Below are 22,118 nucleotides of genomic sequence, written 5' to 3'. Positions count from 1 at the left end.
TCCTATAACATTTATCTGAGTAAATTGTATCTTCCAGAAGGACCTTGGTTTTAAGGAATCGAAGAGCTGTAGACCCCACCACTTCCATTTATGGCTTGTTTGCTCATCACTCCCTCAGACAAGCAAGTGTGCTGTATTTCTTATAAGAATTTGTCTGGCTTTTGCTTCCAGCTAGGGTTACTTGTTAAACCTTTCTCTGACAGACTGAAGAGTCTTTCAAGACCTCTGCTTTTGCCTTATGATGATATTTAAGTTGTGTAATCAAGCCACAACTGTCTTTTTAGTAAAACTTGCAGGCTGAACTCGTGAATTCCTTCACAATCAGTCATTTTTTTGCCTAAAATTGTTTTTGTGGTTCTTTCGACAGTTCTCTAGAGTTTCAGCTTTTTTCACCCTTGCTATATACAGGGATGAAGATCATCCCTCTTTCTTCTCTCCCCATCTCTGTATCACCGAGAGCTGTTCCTCCCCACCTTCTCACTAGCAAACCACATGAAGTTTTTTTGTAAATTCTAAGCCCAAATCCTTTCCAGAAGCACCACTTGCTGGGGTTATGTCCCATGCAGCAGGCATGCCTTGTGTTTGTTACTCCTAAATGCCACAACCCTGTGTTCAGCCCTATCCCAACTGCCTTTTGAGTAGATCCCACCTACTGAGTGCTACACCATTGGCTCCTTCTCATTGTTTTTTACAACTCCATCAGCCTTTGCATCATCCACCAATTTATTTGCTAAGATTTGCATTCATGACCACTTTGTTGATGGAACTGTCAAAAACCACTGGCCCCTGTAGGAAACTCTGCAAACCACTGTAAGAAATGCTCCCAATCTGGGTTTGACAGGCTTATTTTCAAAAAAAAGGACAAAGCTTCAGCCAGATTTGTTTATTCTATGCTGTTGTGTTATTCAGTGGGACACAGGTTTCTCTCTGTCCCACAAGGACTCTGATATATACCCTTCATTAGAACGATTTGGCCATTTTCAGTGCATCGATTATCATGCAGGCAGGCCTTTCACTAGTACAGTAGGCCCAAGTCCACAGAAATACGGGTGCAAAATTTAGGCACCTAAGTCTGATTTGTATGGTCCACAAAACCCGTTTAAATCCTAGTAAGCTTAGCACCTCAGATTTTTTTCAATAAAGCTCCTGAGCTGCCCAGAATTGTGCTGGTCTGTATCCAGAGATGCCTCTGCACCAGCTACTGTGCCTGGTTCAGCTCCTCCATGTGTTTGGGATTGGGAAACCAGACCTCTGAGCCTTGCTCTGTGGTAGGGCCTGAACCTGCAGGTGTGTTTGGGCTGTGGGTGTTACACGCTGATGCATCTGATCCATTTTAATTAAAAAATATGGAGAGCAGAGGGGGAGGCAGAGAAGATGGAGGGCAGTAATAGTGATGCTGATGCCCAGGCAATACTTTAGAAAACATAATTTCTTTGAAGCCCGGTCTTTCATGGAAGTGCATCAGTTTTGATAGCTTCTGGCTTTATAATGTTGTTGATAAAGTTGTTTCTCTCAGATTCAAATGTTACCCTTTTTAATGTGTCACAGTCAGACATTTTCATTTTACATGGGAATTATTTGACATAATTAAAAAAATTAAGGCAGAGAAAAACATTTTCATTTTTCACTTGATAATTTGTTCCTAAAAATGTGACTTCACCTTTGCCTGAATGAAAGCAAAGGTTGTTAAACAAACACTTTACTGGGGAATAATCATTACCTTCACATGGGCCACCTGTTAGCAAGTGAATTACTTATCGCCCCAGGTTTGGGTAAGTTTGGAAATGAGTCATTACTCTCAGTTTTAGGTCAACTTACAAAATAAAAGACTCTGTATTCTGTTATCTGCAGGGTTCAGTTGCTGGGACTATAGTCTAGAGAGCTACAGATGGGCACTGGAACTGTGGAGAGAGGAGAGACGGAGCAAAGCTTCCCCTGCCCACCAGAAACCAGCCCATAATTCAGTGGCCGTCCAGCAACTGGCATATTCTCCAGCACTTTGCATTGCACCAGCAGGACAATTTCTAGTATTGGAAGTTGTACTTGAAGCTGCTGCTAAGTGCTGATGGCCACCTTTGCTGCAAACACTACCATACACTGTTTGTGATTGATAGTGACTAATTAAAAATTCTTTGTGAACCTAAAATGCATTTATCCCTATGTAATTTATTGGGAATCAAGATACATGATTAAATGTGTTTAATTTTTTTCTGTGCAGCTCCACAGAGCTGGGTTTCATAAGTATATACTACCTAAGACAATTATAGAGTCCATGTAATCCTACTTGATGTAGCTACATACACACTTAACAACATTCATTGCCACATGACACAATCAACACCTTCATAAAGTTCAGATATCATCTGCCTTAATGAGAAAAAACACAGGCATGTCTGGTCTGAGAGCTCTCTTCCTTATGTTACTGCCTTACAAAAAGGGCTGCCAACACAACCTAACCTTTTCATGTCAAAAAGCAATCACTCTCAAGAAAATTGTTTTCAGAAATACCTATTTCTAAAGTGTTCAACCCCACTTGTGCATTTTTTTAGTCCACAGTAAACTGTAAACTGGTCGTGAAAACTTGCTACCATGTGTTGTGGGTGTACACAGGGCATGAGCTAATATTATGGGTTTAGTGGCCTTAATAAAGCCAGACACATTTCAGTACATCCACCTAGAAGAGGCAAAAATTTAAGCTACATTAAAATGTAGTGTCTTGTGAAATATAAGTGCCTGAGGAGGAAGGTACGCCTGATCTTGATGACAAAGATTCGTAAAAGAGAGACAGACAAAAATATTAATTGCTAATGAGAAAGATTGTGCTCTGGAGACGACTAAGTTTTAAATGACTAATTATCAGGACTGAAGCAAGACTGGCTTCTTCTCAGAAAAAGGTAAAGCCTGTTTGTTTGTTCAATGCCACGTTAGATGGATGCTAACGTCTGCCAGCCTACCAGGAGCCAGGCTTGCAAGCACTTCGGTTCAGTGTTTCTGCTCCAAGGACTCTCCCTTAGGCAGGTGAAGTCTCAGATGGAGACATTTCACTGAAACCATTCCCCTTGCTTACAAAATTTCTTCCCCTCTGCCAATCGGGTGGGTGTAAATGGTTCTTGCCCTAAACATTAATTACCTTCCTTCTAACCTATCTTTTTTTGCATCACAGCTCAGAATGTTAAATGAGAAACCTACTGTGTTGGCAGTGACTGGCCTAAAGCATACTGTGAGCAGGCTGATTAACTGAGGCAGATCTTTTATTAAATAGAAATACCACGCCTTTATTAACAACGACGCAGGGCCAAACCCTGATGTCCCTTGTGCCAGGGCAAAGGCGGCCTCGGGCTCTGGCGAGAAAGTGATGCCCACAGTCCGTATAGCATCTTATCCCTGGGCTTGTCCAGCACTGAGCAGTGCCCTGCAAAGTTATGCAGCCACCTGCTCCTCTGTTGATCCCAGTGTGGTAAAACCGGCTTTTGCAAACACAGGGACACAGCCGGTGTCCTTGTGGCAGCAATCGCGTGTCCGCTCCACTCACATGCTCCTATAAAATGGGTTGTTTATGTTTGTGCTTAATTCATCCCTCCGGTTTTGTGTTACACAGATTTAGTGGCATCATGTGTCCTTCTGCGGGTGACACGGCCGCCAGCAGTCACATAGCATGGGGACGGGTGCCAGCACCGCGGCAGGCAGCAGGAGAGCCCAGGGAGACCTGCTGGCTCTGTGATAACCGGAGGGAGGAGGTGACGGGGACACCCGTGCCCCACCTGCAGACCCTGGACCCTACAAACTCCTGCTGAGCTGACACGGCGTGCCTTCACGGACACCGCACCGCCGCCTGCTTGCTTCCAGAAAACCACCACCCACGGTTTTGCATTTTAAGCCACAGCTGCTGCAGAGGGAAGGTTGGTCGCTGAAATTTTAACTAAATACACCCTGTTGACAGGGAGGTAACAGCTACTGGTTTAAATGTGACCGTCCTAGTTTTTTAGTTGAAATAATAAGGGCAAACGGTAATCCTGCTGCTGATGTTGAGCAGCAGCTCTGGAAGCACGGCTGCCATTAAAGCTCTTTATTTTTAAAAGCTGACTCTTTCCTCATGGCAACTTTAGATACATAGAATGTATACAACAACAGCTTGCTAAGAACAACTGTATAACTTAATCACAAACGTCAGGTATCCACAGAAATGCTCTTGCTGAAAACACAGTTTGCCTGTTCACAGATATATCGGCTGAACAGAAAAACACATCAATTTGAAATAAGGTAGGGGCTTGAGCATTGCTTCAAGTGTAATGTGCGAGTTACCTCCCCCTTTAAAGATAACTATGGTATCATTATAAATCAGTTTTCTCTTTCTTGGCGAGACCGTCACTCCTTTCCTATGATTTATTTGCATAACTGAGCTGAATAAAGCCAGTGTCTTTGGGGCTGTTTACTGAAGCTGAGCCATGGCGTGCGCGGCTGCAGGACCCGGGGCCAGCCTAGCAGTCCTGCAGCTGCAGCCACGGCAGGGAGCTGGCATGCAAGGTGCTCCTTCCCAAACTAATGGCGAAACACAAAGTCCCACCTCTTTTACGAACGTGCCTAACGTAGCCACAGGCCCTGCAAGCGCTCACTGCCGTCCCACGTGCTTCCTGGCAGAAGGCTTCGCCCTCAGTTTGCAATCAGCTTAGGAGACATCCTGCTGGAAGCAGCGTCCTTGGCTCCTCTCCACGCACAGTGCAGGCAGAGGCCAGGCAGGCAGCAGGTGCAGTGAAAAAAGGGTCCGATCTTTGGTGAAAAATCCATGCAAAGACTTTGCCTGACTCCAGGTTAATTTATATTTCAAGTGTCAAAGGCTAGTCCTGGGTGTGGTTTTCAACAGGAGTTGGACCACAGCTTGGTTCCCTACCTGCTGTTGCTCATGAAACGCAAATGTCTGAAGTTGAATCTTGTGGTGGGTCAGTGCAAGAGAGAGTGCAGCACTTCAGCACAGCTTTTTGGCTAGGGACCTTTTCTGAAAGTCTTTCATACAGGAAAGGGAAGGTTACTTGGGATGGATGATGTCTTCAGACTTCTAACAAAAAAAGCAATACTTGAGGCCAACAGGCCATGACAATGTCTGCAGTGTGTCAGACACATTGCTTTACCTGCAGCTGAACTGGGTGAACTGCCCCGGGCTAGGTTAAACACTTTGAAAAGGTGGATTTTCTTAATCTGGATCATTTTGGCAAAACTCTCTGGAGAAAGTGGTGAACTGCATCAGCAGACCTGGAGAGGCAGGAACATTGGCTGGCAAGAGACTTGATGAGGAGCTTGTGATGAGCAGCTTGAGAGAGTAATCGCATAGATCAGATCAGCACTAGTTATTGACAACGACATGTCTGTCAGCTGTGCAAGTTATCCTATCGTCAGTACCGCTAAAGCACTGCATACTCTCATCATCATGTGCATGCCTGAATTAAGGCAATCAAACTTGTCCATCTCTAGCTAGGGTCACCTGGGAGAAACCTTTTGGCTCAGGTGCTGCATGGGACCCAAGGGGATGCACATGCAGCAGCATTTGCTGCACCACATCATTTCCCAGGTACGTTCAGGTATGAACATGTACCGCTGTGGCTCTCTGCCCACTAGAAGTACTATACTTAAATGTAGAGAGAAACACTGTAAAGTACCTAAGCGGTAGGATAAGACTGGCCTACTAAATCCCCAGACCAGTTGCTGAAATTCCCACTTCTGCTAACGGTGACACACAGCATCCTAACCTAGGGCCTATCATCAGGAGTCTGGCCACTGATTTCAGTGGAAGAGTTCATATTTCAAGCTTAAACTGCAATTTTATTCTGGTCAGTTAGTGATGTTTCCCTAGTACAGGGCAAGTTAATGTTCTGGGACTGAAAAGCACTGCAGAGGGGGTCTGTGCACAATTCGCAGTTGCTTAAATTCGTCCTAAGTGGCCTAAGCATGCTAAAAATTATTGGTTCCATTTAAAACACACAAAAAATTCTTGGCTTCATTTTTTGATTGTGTTCTCTTCAAAGAAGGAACATAAAGAAACAGAAGATTAAGGGTGATATTTCCAACAGTATTCAGCACCTAGCACTACTCCCCCTGACATCAGCTATAAGGCTCTAAAGGCTTCTATGGGGATATATTTAAGACAGTGATGAGCGCTACTGAAAATCCTGCCTTAAAAGTCTTGCAGGGACCGATTATATCCTCCAGGCACCAATCAAAAGCAATGTATTTGGCTTAAAAACCTGTAACAAAATTACTATAAATCTGTTCTTTTACCTCTTGCTCCTTTTGGAGAGGAAGACACCTGAAATTATTCTCTAAATTAACATCCTGGAATTTCCCAGGTTAAAACTTGAATGCTAACCAAATAATTGAACACTGAATTTGTACAGCCAACAATTGGCTACAATTTCAGACTAGGATTTGAAGGGTAAAGTTCTTATTTTCATTGCTATCATTAAGAACAACAACAATCACAGATCTAATTCTCTTAGCCATATTATACCAGTTCCCTTAGCTGTATTAATCTTACCTCACAGCAATTTTATATACAATTAAAAAATGGAGCTGAAATTATGATTCCCTACAAAATAAAGTCACCTTGTATTGTGCAAACTTCCTGCCTATTCTGTTATCAGCCCTCTCTGCATCCTTCTAAGGCATATTTAATTTGGAGTGTGATCCTGCAAAGGCTGTCAGAGGTTCCGCTTGTGTTATCTATAAGCACTATCAGTGCCCAACAGTGAACATTCCCAGGCTGGAGGTCCCTCAACGACCTGACCTCCTGGCCTAGAAACTGCAAAAATAATATTCAATGGGATATCAATGATGATATCTCAAATAATAAAGTGAGAAAACTTTCCTGAGCCTGGCACTTTACTTCTTGACATTGCTTTTTGATGATCACAAGTGAAAATTCTGTTCATGCATATATGGTTTTCCCATGGTGAGAATGAAGCGATGCTGATGAAAAAGTTATTAATCACCAACACCTAGAGCATCCTACCAACACGGTTGTTGTTTTCCCTGCTTCTGCAATGTGAATTCTGTCAATGCAATGTGTGTTTCTTGAGTGTTTTTACGCTACTCCAGTACCAAATCAGCCATCTCTGCTTAAACCACTTCTGAAGGAAGTTTTGGTAAGTGAAACCCAGTCTCCTCCCTTATTTTATAATGCACTTTGCTGCAAGTCATTTAGAACTTTGCCCCAACAAGTTGTGCAACCCGTGTGTTGTACCGTTTGCCCCAGCTCTGTCTTTTACCCAGTCCAACTCAAAATAATTCTATAAATCTCAGCTGTTTCGATAGGACCAGTGACTAGCTGAGGCTGAAGTTACTGAATGGCAAGATATTGAAGCCACATGTTGAGGAAAGCTGAGAAGATGAGAGATGGGTTGTGTAATCATTCCTATCAGCTTTCCAAATCAGGAAACAACACAACCCTTCCCTTCTCCCCAAATTCCCATATTTCAATCTAGTCAACAACATCTATTATTACCACAGTCAGACAGGAAAATGTGTGACACATAAATAAAGTGCAATGTAGTCACTTGGTATGTAACAAGTCTTTCCAATTCTGGATGAACTGTACTTGATGGGAAACTTTTTGCAGCGTTTGTTTATTACAAATGCAATTAAACAGTGTTCTCTGCAGAGATGCTGATACAGGTAAGTGTGTCCTCCTCATTAACTGTCTGCTTTAAAAAGAGTTCTTTCTAGGAAAGGAAGAAGTGTTTCATTCAGTGTGGACTAGGAGCTCGCAAGCTTTTGCCATAAGAAAGACAGGAAAAATCTTCTGTAACTGAAAAACAAAACCACAACTAAACTCATCTGTTAATTATTACACAGGAAAGATAAGACATTCGCCTATTTCACTTCTTGCCTCTTCGAAGAAAAACCTTATCTATGAACATGGTTATTTAATTTTATCGTTGAAAATGTCTGTGAAAGGCTTTGCTGAACTCTGTGGAGTAGGGATATGCATGCACGCGCTTGTGATTTTTCTTTGTTATTATAATGCATAACACTCTATCTATCTGTCTGTCTGTTTGTCTGCGTAAACATTATTGTAACATGTTCCACCCTACAGTGCAACCAAGAGTATCTAAAAAAGTTCATAAACTACAGTTCCTTTTCAGACTTTCTGATCTAACTTTTTCAGCTAATTCTTCAGGAGATCCCGAAGCAAAACATAATACATCCTGCCTGTTCATACGAAGTATACTTGCTTAGTCAATTTTATAACAATAAAAATAGCTTCAGACTTTTCAGTTAGCCCTAATCTTATGCACCATTCTTATTGCGACATTCTCAGTTTTGTGTTCACCACATGAACACTGCAACAACGGGGGGCCCAACCTGCAACCCTGCTTTCAGCAGGAGGCAGAGATTTCAGGGAAAGCTGAAAGTCGCCCAACGTGTTCCCTCCCCCTCAGGTCACAGAAATGAAAATCAGCATAAAGCAAACGGCAGTTGGGATGTGCATGTTCGCTGCTGAAAGTACATTAAACTCAAAGCATTTGGCTTAGTCAGTGGCTGGGTGTTTTGGTTTTTTTTTTTTATTCCTTTGTGTACTGACATTCAACCCCTTTCATAATATGCACCTTGCACCACTGAAACCCAGTTAGTTATTTATTAAACTCAGGTACCAATAGCTGACTTGTACATATCACGCTTTTAACTGCCTGGCGTTGCCCGTGCGTGGAGGAGAGGGGGATGAAAGGCAATCATCTTTGCTGTGAAATTCTGTCATATCGGCAGAAAGGAGCTGCAAAGTGCAGCAATTTGTACCTGACCTCTGATCTAAGAAGTTTGTACAAACCTTTGCACCTTGGATTGAAATTGAGAAACAAAGTTTACAAGTACAAGGAAGATATTTCCAGCACTCGTTACCTGTGCCCAGGGTTAATATTATAAATTAAAAAAAAATGTTTAACCAAGGCAGGGACTCTCTCAGGAGGCACCATTCCTGTGCTGGGTTAATTCAAGACAATTTAAGTCTACTGAAATTACAGCTCAGTTGGAAATGCCTAGGGTTTGGAAACAAAATTCCTCTGCACTTCAGAAAAGGAGTGGGATTTGAGACAGATGTCATTTGAAATTCACCTTTTGCTGACCGTGACTGGGATTTTTTTTTTTTTAAATTAAAAGCTGAAGAAAGAAGACAAGCAACATTTGATTCAATATCATTTCTTCAGCAAAGAATGGAGCTGAAATGCAGAGTTGAATAGAAATTATTAAAGAGAGTAGCAAAATGGCTCCTCCTTTGTTAACTTTATTTATTTTTATCCAACACATTATCTAATCTCAGTTATATACTACAGAGCTGTATGAGAAACCCATGGAAAAACAATCAAACCAACAACATTACAACAAGCTCTTGATAGATGGTCATATGGCATTGTCTTGATGAGCAAAAAGGACATGTTTGCAGTTCTGTTAGATTAACCATGTTAATTTAATTAAAAAGCTCTCTCAACTCTTTCAGACACCGGCAAGGTCTTTGGTGCCACATCATCAGCTAACACCAACATACATCTCCATGGACTGTGTTGGGTGTGAAGGCCTTCAGAGATCAACTGCGATAATACAATTGAAAAAGTTGCCCTTTCTGCACCCCAGCCTGTCAGGCCATGGAGCATTGCAAGGGATGGCAGTAACGTTTTGACGTGCTCACACGCTCTGAGCACTGGCTGTCATCCATGGCGAGCTTGGGTGTGCAAAGGGGGAAGGTGCATTTTACACACACATTTTGGAGCACGGCTTCAATCCCACCTAGCTCAGAACAGGACACCATTATACACAACTGCTGCATCTGGTCCACATGTGAATGGACAATTTTGTCATTGGTTTAATTGAACCTTACTTACAACAACTACATTTCCTTTTCTTTTTTTTTTAAAAAGGTTTTAGATTCAACTGATTTTTTCCAGATTTAAGCTCAAACTTCACTATTGTTATCAGCAGTGACCCCAATAAAGCAATAAATGAATAAATAAATAAATAAGGATGAACAGATTGTCGCGTGTCCTATGTCATACACAAGCCTTAAACGTTTCACGTGCTGCTTAAGTAGAATATGAACAGAATATCAGAACTTGATTTTCTTAAAATGCTATCAAATTTTCAGTATGAAGAATGTTATATAGATTCATTTGTATTAATAATACTTGCATGTATACCCTCAACCTTGCTCAACCTTCCGAGCCACTTTCAATCTACAAGCCCCAAATTCTGTACCTAAAGCTGATAACCCACTTTTAAAGTTTGATTTTTATGTCAATCTCTTGAAAAAGCAGAACCAAATACCAAGCAGCACAAACAGACAGCGGCAGAGACAGACCAATTGAAAACACAATGTCAGGCAGTTGTAAATGGCTACCTTTTGCTTCATTAATTTAAGATAGTAGAAAAAATGTCTCTGAGATGATTTTATTTGTTTTCCTCTGTCTAAAATATCGGTGGTTTAGTTTTCACTGTTCTGACATTCGCTTGGCTATTTGCTACGCAAATTCTTTTAGATAATAACATGTTGAACTCATAGTTCAAACTTAGAAGTAGTTGCTTCCTTCTCAAACAACTCTTTAGGACCCTCTAAAGGAAAGCAAAACCCAAACCCGATACCTTGACAATGACATACTTTCGGTCTCAACTCCCTGATAAATGAAAACCAGATAAAAAGCCCTACAGAACAAACAAGATTTCCCTTACCTCTCTGGCCCTGCAATCGAAGTGCGACAGGTTAAGAGGACTCACGCCTTTGCCCGAGCAACCTTTCTTCCTAATGGCAAGAGCCGTGTAACCTGGTTATACAGTTTATGCATCTCTTTATTGGCCAGCGAGCGTTAGCCATTTAAATTCCTTGGAAGTCATTTGTTAAGGGCTCTTAGGCTGAGGCTAAGTGGGTGGGACGGGAGGGAGAGGGGATGTTAGTGCTGCCAGACACAGAGAGCTCTCCAAAGCGGTTTGAAGATTAATAGAAAACCATCTGCAACGAAGGTATCTTTGGAGGGAGGGCTGGGTCCAACATTCAGGGAAGCATAGGAAAGAGAAACCATGACATTTTCGCAGGGGGGAGGAATTTGAAGAGAAAGATTTCATTCAAAATTCAAAACTTGGAAAAAAAGGGAGTGAAACATGTACAAACAACTCCTTCCTAGCACAAGGCGTTGTGCAAATAGCTTGAGTTACTCACAACAGATAAGATAAGAAAAGGGCATATTTTGCTTGACGGCATGAGGTTTTTTCAGTGAAATCTTTTTTTCTTTTCTTTATATGTATCTGGTAAAATTATTTCAGGATGTGCTGAATCAATTTACCTTTGGTTGTAAGAAAAAAAAATGGTCTGCAGCTCCTGGAGCGACAGGTAGGTTTGCTGATCTCGGCGACAGCGGCAGGACGGTAGGAAAAACTCAGCCTGTGCCACGTACCCGGCGTGCACCGTTTCAGCGGCAAACACGGAAACTCAAACGTGTTTGCTTGAAAGAAAAAAAAGAGGCTGGTGCAGAAGTAAAAGCACAGGGGTGGTAAAACATGATTCATGACAGCACAAATGGTCTGTACATAACAACGGAGCATTAGGCCCCGGGAGCACTTAGGCAAAGCAAACAACACACCTTCTCGAGCAGCCAAGAGGAGGAACTGCACCGAAACACTCTTTGGATGATGGATTTGCCCGGTCGGCAAGCAGTGTGCACAACCAGCCAGCGGGAGAAGAGAGAGCAGGGCATGCCTTGGGAGATGACTAATTTCTGGGAAAGGATACTGCCCGGAGAAGGTGAAAAGCAAACAGCGTATCACAGAAGCAAAACAACTACAGCTTTCAGTCCTTTTCCAGTTTTTTTTTACTAACATAGCCATTCCTTTCTTCTTTCTCTTTTTTTCCCCCAAACTAAATCTTGGTCCAAATCTGCAGTCAAGCAACACACAGGCAGCAACCTCAGAGCATCCCTGTTTGGAAGGAGAAGTGTCTTAACCTCTCAATGACAAACTGTGCACAGGGGTGGATTCTGCAGAGGAAGCACTGTCAGTTTGTATCAGATGGTCCTACATGATAATTTGTTCTTGCCCCCTGAGTGGTTTAATCTGGGCATGTAAAATTTAGAGACATCCTTGTTCTGCAGAGTCAGAGGCTGGTCAATAGAGAAGAGGGCTAGGGGAGTCAACAGGTGTAGAGATAAGAGCTCTAAAATGAGAAAGCTCCAAATTAGAGGCAGAAATGTGGAGGATGGCAAAGACTGGCAAAAGAAGCATCTTTGTGGCAGTTTCTGAGAGCGAATAGGAAGGATAGCTGTTCTACTTATACCACAAACCCAAAAGGTGATTGCAATCACTCTGTTCTGGCTTTTTATACTTGTTTATCCACAGTATTGTGGCCGTGGTGTGTTGGGCACTGTACAAACACACCTGGAGCCCGGATCCTGGTCCCAAAATGCCTGCAGCCCAGGTCTACTGTACAAGTCTTTCATCTTCAGAATTCCTCTTTGCAAATGTTAACTCGTTAGCTACAAGAGCTGCAGAGAAGCAGGTACTTGATCTGCAGGCAGGGAAGCTGCGGCATGGAGATTAAGTGGTTTGCCCAAGACTATGGAAGGAATCAGTCTCAAATCTGGGGATAAAATCTAGGAGATTCTGCCAAAATCAGATCCATATCTCAATCCCACTGTTCTATATAGGGAAGTGAGTATAAAATATTTAGCTGGTATGTACTTGAATGCACAGGGAAGACTATTCTAGTGTAAGTAAGTGGCATGAAAAAGCACGGATACTAGTGAGCCGATGGGCTCATTTTTAGAAGGCTTTTCAATATACCATGTCCATTAGGATCGTGTAGGGAGGCTGCTGAGACTCTTGACTTTCATTTTATACTTTCACTTTCAGCTCCAGTTTGTTGTTAACTTCCAAGTTATGCTCCCATTATTGTTTAAAGCAATGAACATCAGCAGATCAAGCTGCTGCAGGGTATTCTGAGGTGTTAGCATCCCCAATGGCAGAATTTGAAAATACATTAATTTGTCCTGCAGGCTGTGCTTTCATAGGGTACATAGGAAAGTTGGGCAGAATTCTGCAAGTATGTCCCCCAGCTTTTCCTGGTGTCAGGCACCTACTGCCCTTCAGCTTCAAGCATGTTGTATTCATAACGATTGCATGAGTTTTTATATGTCTCTTTATGATGGCTCTGGCATCATGAGGGGGATACACCTAAGGCAGTGTGGAAAAGTGTTAAGGGCAGACACGTGAGCAAGTGAAAGAAGGGAGAGTAAAGAGTGAGTGGTGGATTGGCTTTTATGGTTATATTTGGTCTTCAAAAACTACTGAGAGAATGTAGTGGAATAAGAAGGGAATGTGCCAAGTAAAATATTTCACCAAAAGGACACATGAATTTAAGGGTGACATGCAAGGTCTCCCATCTCAATCTCAGAAAGTCTTTACAGTTTATCAGTATATTCACACATAAGCCCATCTTCAACCACAATACAGTCACAAAAATTAGGGTCTCATAATGTAACAGACTGCCTTTTTTCTCCTTTTCTTTCTTTTCCTTCTCTTTTTAACAAAACAACTTTGTGTTTGGTGGAACAGGTTCCCACATGTTTGTAGAAGCATTTTATTGTCTATTTGAATGTTTAAAGGGACAACACCACTTTATTTAAATGAATAACATGTTATTTTACACCTGTTCTTACACAATGTGAGTTAATGCAGCACAATTCATCATTTCCTGACTTTCATAAGTTATTGCAGAACAAAACCTGGGGAGAGCCTTCAGAGAACGTACAGTCTGTAACAGGTACCACAGCACTTTGGGGTTTTTTGGGGTGGATAGTGTACAACAAACACACATATAATTATATGTCTCAAAACAGTTTTACTGTATAGTCTCAAGAGATTTTCAGAGGTATTCAGGCACCCAGGTAGACACTTGGAGACAACAGCTTTCCAATTTCTCTCACACCGAAGCCCTTTCCATGCATAGCCTACGTCAGTGCTTTGACCTTTATCTTGCCACATCAAAGAGGATTCCCAGTAAACATCCTTGCAAAGGTGGACTCCCCTTCTGCTCTGCCAGCCCCAGCCACATCCCCCATCCCAGCATGGAGAGGACAAAGTCACAGCCCTGAAGGTGGAGGGAGGCCCACCAAGGGGGAAATTTGGCCCAGGACACCTTGGGCTTTCCCCTTTTGTTTTTTAATCTTAGGCTTCTCTGGTTCATGGGCAGTGAGAGTTGCCCTGGTAACCCTAACAGTTCCTGGACAAAGTTTTTGTTTTATTTTTAGCAAACACTTTAATTGTCATTCTGCAATGAAAGTCAGCACAGAGGATCACCCTGCAGAGGTGAGCCAGCACAAAGGTTCAGCTCCCCTGTGTGCAGTTTTGTGCTTTCATTTAAACCTGAAAGTGGGTTTTAGGTTCCAAAATAAGAAGACAGATACTGAATAAACCCATGGAGTGCAATAGATTTTAATTAGCATATAAAAAAAGAAGGAAACCAGCAAAACCCAAGGTTTTTTATATAGCCACAGCCATTACATTTCTGTGGCATGTTTGCTTTCCATTAAAATAAGTATAGGGTGGGTTCTGGATAGACACATCTGCAAGGGAGGTTAATACGATGATTGCTTTTCAGTTCCTGGCTAAATAAAACACTCTGTGGGAAAAAGGTTTAGCCCTCACTAGCCTGATGTGGCTGCTCAAGACCAGTGTTTCACACCACAGACCCACAAACATGTTAAACTGGTGCTGCCAATGTAAGGTCCCACTCCATCCTTCCCACAGCCACCCCGTGCAGCCTCCGCTTGTGCACCCACAAGCGTTTGTGCGGCTGCACCCTGCACACACGCTACCTGAACACCTGTGCTGGCAGAGGGGAAGAAGAAGGTGGGACCTGTCCTTCTGCCAGCATTGCTGGCTTAAAGCATTTGTCAAATCACCAGCGTTGAGCAAATTCATGGGAAAACAAGGGAAAGATTTCTTTTGAAGCCTGCTGCTTCTAGTTTCACAGCAGAGCTCCCGCTCTGGTGAAGCCGATGAGATTTCACAGCGGAGTAGTTGAGAGCCTTTCTGTAACACCAAGGAGCTCACTGAACCATCCAGAGCAATCAGAGGGTAGAAGAGCAAACTGTTACTCTTCAAAAGATTGGATGCAGCCAGTGAATTTTAGTGCTGCAGGTATTGAGAGGCTAAAGGTACTGGAGAAATCAAAGAGGGAGGCACAGCATGGTGGTGTGAGCTCCATGGGTCACTGAAAGGCACCTGGTGGCCACCTCGGCTGGCAGGCAGGGATATCTAGCCAGCACAAGCCAACCATGTGCCAACCGATTTTGATAATTAAAAGGTTCCTAGCAAATAACATTCTCGTTGGTTCCCTCTGGGCCCTTTTTGCAAAGGACAGCATCACAAAAGCTTTGTGATACGTGGTCACAAGAGGGAGGATAAAGACCTCCAAACTTATATTTATAGGAGAATGAAGCTAGGCTTCTGGAACGGGGTATGAAAATGAACATGGTTAGCACACATAACCCTCGTTTCCTCACTTCCAGCAATTGCTCTGCCCTTTTACAGGGTGCAGTAGAATATAAGAATATTAAGCAAAAGAGCTTCCTCCAGCCAACACGCATCATCTCTGGTTAGGGCATAAACTTTTCTATTTTGGTTCTTAATGTCTTACTGAAAATAAGACAATAAGCATCACTTGGAAATTGTTTGTAAAAAGAGGTTATCGGATAAGGGAACTGACACCGTTTCCTTCAGGAAAACACATTTATTTTTCTGCCTTCCAGTAACATGAAGGAAAAATTTAGACTAGAAGAGACTGAATGAGCTGCAGGGGTGTTTACCATATCCATTAACTCCCGTGTCTCTTACATTATGTTTTGCTACACGTTCAAAACTTCCATGTCTCAGAACACTGATTTATTGTCAGAATTAGAAAATGCAGCTTTTTCTGGTGTTGGCAGAGTCTGAACTGCCATCCACAGAAAAGGCATCATTAGTAAAGAAATCTGTGTTTAGCAGACTAAGCTTTATACCAGTCCTATGCTGCCAGATGACCTGGGACGGGACTTTATATGGTAAAAAGCTGCTGCGACCGAGTCACCCATCGGCGGTGCGTGCTGCAGGGACTCAGGATCGGGGTCACACCTCTTGGCCCATCGCCCTGCCTCGGCACGCTGCACTTTCTCCCCGTGGCCCAGCGTGGATTTGCCCGTGTCGTCACATGCTCTCGCCTTACCTAACCTCAGCCCGGCGCCCTGGCTCCTCCTCTGCCAGTGTTTGCATCCTGTCTGCTCCTCTCCACTGCTGACCTTCGCTACGGGCAGGCAGTGTTTGGGCCGCAAACCTGCCTTCAGCTGCGCTTTCTTCTCAGCAGCCAGCGTTACACCAGAAACCAGCCAAAAGGACTCTGCTGCCAGGCTAAGATGTGCTTCCATGGCATGGGAAACAGGATGGGTTTGCCTGTTATTCCACCAAACATGTTATCTACGGCACAGGCAAGCCCTAGAGCTACATCTATACCGTGCCACTTGCACGTCGCAGAAACACAAGTGTAACATAAGGGGCTCTTGGTATGAACTTTGCAACCCTGTGGTAAAATCACCCACCATAACCAAACACAAATAGTAAAAGGGCACTTTCACCTTTGCAGCTGCACCTTGGGGCCCACTGCCCGGGCTGGGCTCTCAGGCATCATCCCTCTGACTGCCAGAGCTGCCCCAGGTCACCCTGTGGGGGTAGAGCCAGCCTAATTAAACTTGAAAGTGCTCAAGGGCTGTGTTAATGGGCAGCTCTCAGTAATCACAAGAAGGTGATTTTTTTTTTTACAGGACTATGTTTCTGCTATAAAACACTTCTCTCTCAAAGAAAGACCTCAGAGTGCTGTTGACATAACTTACTTCTATAGATATTTGACAAGATAAAACAGGCAAAGTGACTGTGATTTCAAGGACCATAATAGCTTAAATGTTTAGGAATGAGAAGAATGGCCTGAATGGCTGTAATTATTAAATCCATTAGTTAAATTGCTCTTTCCCTTCCTTGGTAAAGAAAATGTTTCTACAATGATCTAGGATCTGCCGCTCTTGAGCCACTGACAACACCTAAGTGGGAGGTGTATCTCATTCATGATGCACCTAAGCCCCACACTTCCTATCTCTTTGGGAAGGTTTGTATTTTCAGTAGGACATTTCCAAACTGGCAATAGCCTAACCCAACCCTTAAGTGCAGACTCAGAAGCTGCATGAAAAGGTCTTGAGATAGGAAGATCCTTTTACTTTGGCTAAAGGAGGGGTTGGAGACACAGAATGACCTCTTCTGAGCAGTATCTGCACTCTCAGGTCTGCCCTATTTCTCCCTCATATTTCTTCTCTCCTGCAGGGTGGATGCATGTAGAGCCTGGGACTGCCGAGGGTAGGCACTGTGGGCAAGTCCATCTTGTTTTTGGGGGAAGGAGACGACTTCAGCTCAAAGATTGTCTGCTGTGCTGCCTTTGGATCCAGGGAAGAGACACCAGCACGTTTTATTTGTTAGCAGAAATGTAATTGATGGGAACTACTGTACTCAACTGTTGAGCATAAATAATGCTCACCATGTGCCTGAGACATTAGCTGTTTACAAGGAGGCATCTGCAATTAAACAGGAAATTGCAGCTTGTCAGCAGGTTGACCAGGTGATAAAAGACCCTAATTCTGCAGAGTTACTCCCTTTTTTTGAAAAAACAGTTAAAGTCTTCTCAGGAACTTTAAAAGGTCAGTGACTTCACCCTTCTCAAAAACATGCAACATAAACTCCTAAAGGAAGCACATTTAATTGATGGGAATACATACAGGTTGCATTTTAAAGGTAAGCATGTTACCCAATACCCAGAAAAAGAGCTGCTACAGTCTCGATGCAGCTAAGATGGTTGAAATCTGACTTTTCTAGGGTTGTGTGCTGTCTTCAGAGCACCACTGGAGGTAAGCAGAGACCTACGTTTGAGGACATTGCCCTTCCTGCTACATTGCTGGAGGTTAATCCAAAAGAAAAAGGAAGACATTTTTGTGCAGTCTGTCCCAGTCTTAACCCATTTGATTCACCAATACATGATTTAGCACGGAATCTCTGAATATGAAATACTGCTGTCTAGTACACAGATTAATGTGGCAACAACCAGGTTGTCACCTATCCTTCACCTGTCCAAATATGTAGACTTCCACATCACCCCTGAGGTCTGAATTTTCTATCTACAGACAGAAGGAATTATTTGCTCTGTTTCTATTTAGGTGTGTATGTGAAGAGATGGTTGAAGTTTTGTGGGTGTTTATCTGAATGAAGCCAGTTCACTCTTGGTGCCACATCATCATGTTTGACATGAACAATGTTACATCAGGGATTTAACTTGACTTCTTATATGTTTCATGGTATGATACTGGTGGTATGTACCGGACAGCGCATCCCCAAAAATACAAATAAAGCCATCAGGTGGTGAGGTTTCCCTTGTTTTGATCTTTGGCCTTTGTAAAATGAAGCAAAATCTTTTTCAGAAGATGTGCCACAAGACCAATGAAGAGTAGTAAGGTTATACTGAGCCTTTAGACTGTTTTTCTTTGGAAACTCTCGATTCTTTTGACAACAATTATTTTTAAAAATGAAACCTAAGTGGATTAAAATTGCCTTGCACGTAATTTCCTAAGTATATTGATGATGCCAGCAAAAGAAATGTAATTTCCTTATGCCATCACTGAGCTACATCATTTCAGAGAGGAAAAAATGTAATATTTTGAGTTTGCGCATTTACTCCTGAAAAGACCGTTTTATACATTTGAAAAGGTTACTTTGGGTCTGTTATTGAGTGTCACAAGAGTGACTGCAGAGTACAGTGTGACGGTTGCTGTGCATGCCGTGTATACCCCTGCGGCACAGAGGGACACTTGCAACCTGGAAGAACAGGACCCTCCACAATGACTGCCCATTTCTGACAGAGATACTCAGTTGTGCTCAGAGCATAGTCAGCTTCACAAAAGAAACAGCCTTCCCATCTAAAGCACAAGATGGTGCATTCAGTGACTAGGAAGACAGATTTCTCTGAAACAAGGACTTTCCATAACCACTTCCTCTATGAACTCTTACACTCTGTTTTAGGGCATCTACTACTGCCCAGGAGGCCAAAACAGGTGCCTCGCTCACCAGGCTCCCTCCGACACAGCCTGCATCCCTTCTAAATACAACAGGAAATATAACCATGACCATAATACTGCCGCAGGGTACAGTTACTAACCTACAGGTTGCTCCTCAGCTGGCCAGCAGCAGCAGGCTTGTGCCCCTCTAAGCCGTTGCGTGCCTGGTGCCACCGTCGCCGTCGCGTCCCCAGCACTCAGCCGCTTGCTGCTTCGAGACCTCAGCTGGGGACTTCGTAGGTCACGGAGGAACAGCAGGACAGACCTTGTGCTTTCAGATGCTCTTTTACTGAAACTATTAAGGGAACCTAAATCATTACAACACCTAACAGCGACCGGAGCTGATTAAAGGGCACTTTACAAAAGGTTCCTCCCTGGGTACATTGTGACCGTGTTTTGCCAAGAGCAACCAGCTTCTCTCCTACCTCTGCTGGCCAAAGGTCAGCACATCAAAGCGAACAAAGTCCAGCAGTAGCTTGTGGTTAAATGGCTAAAGCCACTCTGGCTTACCGCAGGTGCTCCAGAAGTAAAGCTGCTGTGATGCTCAAAGCTCACAGATATAAACTACTGTAAAATTTGGAAGGGGAGGGAGTGCGTTTCGGCACAGAAGACAAAACAGCATTTGCCACTGTAACTGAGCAAACAGGCAATAAATAGACTAGTTGTCTCTGGGAGTTCATTTCCCTGTTTGCACATCCTAGCGCTTGCATGCTCTTCCTGGTTTTGCTGACTGCGTGGTGTTCCCAGCCTGGTTTCCTAAAAACAGCCCCATGCCCCACCCCAGGCATACGAACTCGTGACGTGTCTGCCGGCCCCATCCACCACTTGTGGACCTGCGGGCCAGCTGCGGCCAAGCAGCATGCGGACAGAGAGAGGTCTCGGAGCTCACGCAGCTTTAGGAAAGCCAGGGCTGACTCGGGGAAATGACAGTGGCAGGCGACTGAGGGAGAGCCAGTTGGGGCCAAGCTTTTCCCCCACCCTGAGGAGGAGCGGCCGGCAGGGCTGTACAACCTGCAGGTGAGGGCACCTGCGGCCCCCGGCAGCCACCCAACCTGCGGGAAGGGGGTGCAGAAAGGAGCAAGGGAGGAATGCAAAGGCTGCGAGAATGGGAGGAGCTGGGGACATGGGATGGAGCTGGAATTGCTCTGCATTCCTACGGCGATACTGTAGAAAACCAGACTTAATAAGTTCTGCTACTCATAGATCAGCTGGTTATAATGATGTTAAATCTTCCAGTCCTTGTCTGTCAAATTCACACTGAGATAAGTAGGAACTAAGCATGCTCAAGGGCCTTTGAAGACCGTATAAGTGCCTAGATATTGCCCTGGGGAGGTCTGACTTTAAATAACCGCATCTTAAAAAACAACATATAAAAAAACAGTTCTGTCTTTCAGACACAAACTTAAATCATTATATTGCCCAACTTGCAGAAACATTATCAAAATTACGCAAAAAGTACACAGTTACAGTCTAACCTTGAGTAAAAATCAAATTTCTGAGGCTATGCTACACTTTCATTTCATTAAGCATATAGCATTTTTTAATTCACCTAGACACTAAAATAGTCTGTCTGTCTTCAAAAACACTAAATTTAGGGTTCCTTAAGTGTACTACAGATACAAATGTTAAGTTACTGGAATGTCACAGAAGAAGTAATGAAAACATCTAAAAGCGTGGCCTACAGCAGAGAGAAAAAAATGGATTTTTGCACTCGTGGAATGGGAGGACGTGTATGGAAAATCCTGGCTGCTGGTTTTTCTGTTTTCAGTTCATTGGTAGAAGTGCTGTCTCCAGAGAGAACTGCTTTCCTTCCTTCTCTAGAAAAAGGACAATGCACAGAAGGAATGGTTTGAAGGAGGAATTGTTTTTCTCTTATCTTTTTCCATCTTTCAGTTGCTCTTTATTACAGTGCTTAATTTTAAGGCAATAGTAACACAGGAGACATATTCAGGAAGAGCTGACCTTCTAATAAAACAAGCAAGAAACACCTAGGACAGGTAGAAATCTGGAGTCAACAAAGCCCTTTAATAAGGATGTATAAGGGAACAATCCCACTAGTTGTCTGCCTGGTGGTTTGGAAACCCCTGACAGCTAACGTACTGCACACTACTGTGCATTTATTTCAGCGAAGGAAAAACCCAGCTTATTTATTATCCCATTATAGGGCTTTGTTTCTGATGCCCTTACTCTCAAAAGCAGCAAAAGCCCAAAACAATGTATTGTTTAATATCAAACAATGCTCTTGTTTCTCATCAGAGCAGGAAAGCCAACGCTTGCTCAACTGCACAGCCAGAATATAACTATATTATATAACTATACATTTAGACTGGGCTTGTCAAAGAAAATAAGGAACAGTGTGAAAGCAGGGCAAATTTGTAATAGGAGCAAAGGGAACCCATCACAACCTGTCAGGTGTTCCTCTAAGTGCCTGTCAAGCTGGGAGCACAATGTTTTACAAACGCTGGTGTCAGTTCTTAGCACAGAAAGAGGAACTGACAGCTGGAGATGTGGTTTGGGGAAAATGAAAATGTTGCAACGAGGTGGCAGAGTGGCATGCAAGAGCCCCACCTGATGTAGCCAGGGGACAGGTTGCTCCTGGGGGTCTCACATCTCAGGGCGGTTCTCTGCCCTCCTGGCTGCTTTGGAGCAGTTCTTTCTCTTGGTTTAGCCCAGAAATTACACCATGGACATGCAAGTTTGATTGAAACTGTGAGTTCTTCTGAACACTTTTGGTTCTAATCATGTATGCTCTCCACCAAAAAAAAATCTCAACAAGCCATAACATAAGCACATAACCCCCTACTTAGGTCTTGTCTCGTGAGGAGGAGCTGCAGATACTCCCTTCTGAAGGACGGTCACATTTATTCCCACAAGGGGAAGGAGGAGGAGGAGGTTCCTGGTGCAGGAACGGCTGGACCACTGCCTGTGCTGCACCTCCATTTGGCCTGTGAGAGAGCAGAGCAGGGCACATGC

At 43.4% G+C, this 22,118-nt stretch overlaps 1 protein-coding gene across 8 annotated transcripts in view; it reads right to left on the bottom strand.

The window, feature by feature from the left end:
• RBM47 (RNA binding motif protein 47) overlaps positions 1-22,118 on the bottom strand; it is a 79,734-nt gene that overhangs the window by 11,054 nt on the left and 46,562 nt on the right. Inside the window, exon 1 of one of the 8 annotated variants that reach the window (XM_052780199.1) lies at positions 19,247-19,526. The exons of the other annotated variants lie outside the window; for them this stretch is intronic. The gene's annotated coding sequence lies outside the window, so the exon portion shown is untranslated. Of the gene's footprint in view, positions 1-19,246; positions 19,527-22,118 lie in introns of those variants that run through there. 8 annotated transcript variants of the gene reach the window in all.

Source organism: Harpia harpyja, chromosome 2, assembly GCF_026419915.1.
Source record: "Harpia harpyja isolate bHarHar1 chromosome 2, bHarHar1 primary haplotype, whole genome shotgun sequence".
Lineage (NCBI taxonomy): Eukaryota > Metazoa > Chordata > Aves > Accipitriformes > Accipitridae > Harpia > Harpia harpyja.
The sequence above is the reverse complement of the archived record's forward strand: the minus strand, read 5'-3'. Positions and strand labels throughout refer to the sequence as shown.